The 4,494-nt window shown below is 40.9% G+C and overlaps 2 non-coding genes across 2 annotated transcripts; one reads left to right on the top strand and one right to left on the bottom strand.

Annotated features, from left to right (window-relative positions):
• Window positions 1–1,400: 1,400 nt before the first annotated feature.
• On the top strand, window positions 1,401–1,472 carry TRNAP-AGG (transfer RNA proline (anticodon AGG)). The gene has a single exon. It is a non-coding gene; the product is annotated as a tRNA-Pro (tRNA).
• Window positions 1,473–1,875: 403 nt separating this feature from the next.
• TRNAP-CGG (transfer RNA proline (anticodon CGG)) lies at window positions 1,876–1,947 on the bottom strand. The gene has a single exon. It is a non-coding gene; the product is annotated as a tRNA-Pro (tRNA).
• Window positions 1,948–4,494: the final 2,547 nt, after the last annotated feature.

The raw sequence follows: 4,494 nt of genomic DNA, 5'->3' as shown, positions 1-4,494 counted from the left end.
CTAGCACAAAACCTATGAAGCCCGTTCAGCACAAATATTAATAACAATTCTGTAAAATAGTTTTGAGATCATATTGCTATTAATCCTGTAACAACGGGGGTTACACCATAGGGAAGACTATGAACCCCATTTACAGGGAATTCCTGATCTTTCCAAGTAGTGAACAGGAAACAAACAGACAGGAAAACCGGCTAACAAATGTGTTTTATGTCAGTAACTTCCTGGCTGTCCCAGAGCACAGCAGGTATTAACCTGTTCATTGCTTCCCATGGTCTTCCAGAGGACAACAATGGAAAGGAATCGCTGGGCTGATAGAGAACGGTATATTCACATGCAGGAATAAATACTGGCAGAAAAGGGATTGTGGGTGGAATTATGCTCGACTATAGCCATTGTAAAATATGTCTGCAGAGCCAAAACTCCAACTCAAAGACATTCTCATTCTATATTTGAGCTCTATGTTCATTGAGTAAGGTTTGGAGCATTTAAATGAATACATTTATGTTAAAAATTTAATTAATTAAATCGTCTCCATTATTTTTGGTTTTTAGGAAACCAGCACAACATAGCTTGTGGAATTCCAGGGCCATAAAAATCGAGACAAAATTGGTAACTAGACAACCTTGCAAAAAAAGGATTGTTTCTCAAAAATTGGGACTGTTGGGACCTGTGGTACAAGGAAAGCAAAATAATTTTCTCTTTACATATCCAGTCATACAATCGACAGTGTTTAAGCAAGCGAGATTTACAGTTATAACATAAGCTTGAAATAGTGCTTAGGTTAAAACTTTTTTCAAATTCACATTTTTTTAATGTAAACTTTATTTATTAATCCAAAAAGAGTCCAATAAAATATATAACAGTGTTTACCAACACTGATTGGTATTTTCTTATATAAAAAGAGGAAGACATTAATAAAGGAACCAGGGAATAGTAACCCTTAATAATCTGCTATAACTCTCCGGCTTGTCCGCGATTATGTCTGCGGTAAGAGGTGAATTCTGCATTACTTTCTAAGGCATCCACAGTAATGTCTTACATAGACATGTAGAAATCGAGTCTACTACACCAGTCTCAAAAGGGATTTCTTATATCTGGAAATCTGACTGTTTATTTAATTCAGAATTCAGGACCCATCTGCATTAAATAATTTCTTTATAAAATTAAATTAGTTTTTAATTTGACCCAGGTGACATAAGAATAAACTTCTTATAGATCCAGGGAAAGGCCTATATTTGTCCAGCAAAGAAATAACAATTAGCAATAATGAAATAAAAATTAAAAATAACCTATCAAAAAAAGTGATAAAATAGGCTTGTCGTTGTACTATAATATTTATGGTAGTAAATGATAGAATTTAGAATTTCATTTTAGAATAAACATTTACAGTACAACGCACTGGCTCGTTGGTCTAGGGGTATGATTCTCGCTTAGGGTGCGAGAGGTCCCGGGTTCAAATCCCGGACGAGCCCTATTTTTATAGTCGGTCTTGATTTTTCAATGAGTTATTTATTAGCTGTATTCGAAGCTCTATTTTCTCTTTTAATTTTGCTATGTGCAAATAGGATGTGCTTATAAAGCAATAAGTGCGATGTAATTCATTTAAAACACTGAATATGTCCCAAGAAAATCATCTTTGTGTTGCATTTAAGAAACATACAAACATCCTTGTCCATGATCATTTGCCCGATGGCTGTTGCATGATGAGAAATGGAAGGAGTTAATTGCATTATCGGAGGGTTACAGTGTGTCTGCAGTACAGAGGATTTCAGAGGCTGCGTTCTGTGTAATTGGAGATCAATCGTCTTTTCTCTGATACATTGTAACGTTCTGTCTGAGGAAACACTGAAATGTGAGACTAAAAAAAAAAAAACTGGGCTCGTCCGGGATTTGAACCCGGGACCTCTCGCACCCGAAGCGAGAATCATACCCCTAGACCAACGAGCCACTTGCTATGTCTGGTCTCCAACTTCAGCACTTTAACTCGTCACGTCCCGAGCTGCTGCGTTCTTTTCTCGTCCGCCATGTTGCTACTCCCCGGCTGGAAGTGGGGTGATCGGCGCTGCCGTGCTCAGCTTTAGTGTGGCTCTCAGGGGCCCCTCAGTCGTGTGAAGCCGAGATCCGAGCGTAGAAATAAAGGCAGTATAAGGTCTGGGACCGAAACCGCCCCGGTTAGCGCGCTCTTATGGTGGGGTGGGTGTAGAAAGATGGCGGAGTGGTGGGCTTCAGGGGTGAGGAAAGCGCAATGGTGAAGACAATGACGGGCAGTGAGCGCAGGGAATCGCAGAAACACATCGACACCCGTGCATTATCGGATACGTCTTTTTCAGTCCTGATCTTGGATGCAGCGACCTATTTATTTACTGTGAGGTTTACTTATCTGAGTATGGGGGGCATTGATTATATTTGGATTGCAATAACCCATTTATTTACCAGATTGGGGAGTCTATGTTGGGTTTAGTGGTGCAAACATTTATGATGCACAGGTCCATATTCGGGGTGCAGTGGTCATTGTGAGGGGAGGGGTATGATTACATATGAAGCTAGCAGCTAGCTGCATAGTCACAATAGATATAGGCATGGTGCAGCCTCAGCTGGTATCTGAGAATAACAAATGATAATTTGGTTAATTTATAAAAACTGTTGCAAAGGAAAAGGGTAATGCTGCCCATAGCATCATATTTATCCAGTGCAATTTGGAAAATGAAAACAAACATCTTACTGGTTTCTATGGGCAACACCACCTTTTCCATTTCACCAGTTTTCCTCCTATGACCACAAAGAAGATTTGCAGCAGCTGCACCACCCAGTCTGTGCTGCGGAAATAAGACGTGTGCTCCCCCTAGTGGACAGAAAGTGGGACAGCTGCTGCCTGGTCTTATTGCGGACAACATTGTATTTTAATACAAATAAATGCAATTATTACCAAATGTAATCTCTCACCCAGCCAGATATTTGGAGTAAGTGATTTGCGGAAAACTGTAAGTAGGTCAGGGTGATCACTCGCCGGAGATACTGACATGCTCAGACTCTAACGCTAGAGCGCAGCTGAGCTGCCATCGGGCTTCCATGTACCATTGTCTGGGCGACTACTAGTGCACACTGACATTACACACACTAACTATATCGCACACATCACACACAAACACTAATCATGTCGTGCTCTAACACATCACACAAGGACCACCAACAGGTCATATATTCAGGATTTCTGTCTGTGGGATAATTACTGACCCGGCAAAACAGATTAGCTCCTCTGTGCATGATTAAAGAAATCCTGAAAACATGACCTGTTGGTGGTCCTTGAGGATTAGAGTTGAGAACCCCTGGTCTGGAGGAAGGGGGTATTAGAGTTAATGGAACACAAGTAGAAGTGGTGAGTAGAGGGTATTGTTTAGGAGGGGGTAGGTTAAACTATAGTGAAGAGGTGGGCTTTGAGAGAGCACTTGAGAGATTGGAGGTTGGGAGTAAGTCTTGTAGGATGGGGCACGGAGTTCCGTAAGTGGGGAGCAGCGAAGGAGGAGTCTTGGTGGTGAGATTGAGAGGTGGTAATTAGAGGAGAGGTTGTAGGTCAGAGGCAGAATGTAGAAGTGGAAACGGGGTGTATCTCAAAACGAGGGCAGTGGCACCAGTCAGTGCTTTATAGGTGAGGGTGAGCAGCTTGAATTGAATTTTAGAGGGAATGAGGAGCCATTGTAGGGATTTGGAGCATAGTGTCCCAGATGAGGAGGCGGGAGAGGAAGATCCGTCTCACCGCTGCATTCAGGACAGATTGTATAGGGAAAGGCAGGTGAGGGGAAAGCCAGCTTGGAAGGTTGCAGTAGTTAAGGCGGGAGATGATAGGATGAACAAGGCTTTTGGTTACTTCCTGAGTGAGATAGGGCTGTATTACACAAATTGACCCATCACACTCACTAAGCACAACACACACACTGATACATCACACTTTGCAGCAAATCACTGTGTGTGTGTAAACCAGGGGTTAATGGCTGCTGAATCTCATAGGCCTGGGTCCTGTCACATAGAGTCCCAGCTACAAGCTAAGACAACATGTCATCTATGGTTTATGGCCAGTCCAGATACTGTGCCTTCAGAGAACAATGCTTGAGGGTCTCTCCCAGGTCTTTCTGTTATCTCTTGTAGGGAAAGTACTTCAAAGCAATACTTTTCATAATCCATATTTGAGGAGATGTCTCTATATATTTGTAGTCAGGAGAACTAACTACAGCAAATATGTCAACTATAGGTACCAGTTTTAAAATTAAAATAGAGAGGTAAAATATCTTCACAAAGACTCCATATAGTATAATCATGTTTCATATGAATCTGTGCATAAATTCATATCCTATTTAATGGAATTTATTATTAAATCTCTGTTATTTTCCAAAAGAGAAATATCCTATTTATAGATTTCATGACTAGAAATGGTTTCAACAAATGACCATTAAAGGGTTGTAAAATAAAAATGAACATGGTCACAGATTTTATTAGTGA

Source organism: Mixophyes fleayi, chromosome 2 (assembly GCF_038048845.1).
Source record: "Mixophyes fleayi isolate aMixFle1 chromosome 2, aMixFle1.hap1, whole genome shotgun sequence".
Lineage (NCBI taxonomy): Eukaryota > Metazoa > Chordata > Amphibia > Anura > Limnodynastidae > Mixophyes > Mixophyes fleayi.
This window is presented reverse-complemented; position numbering and strand designations above follow the sequence as displayed.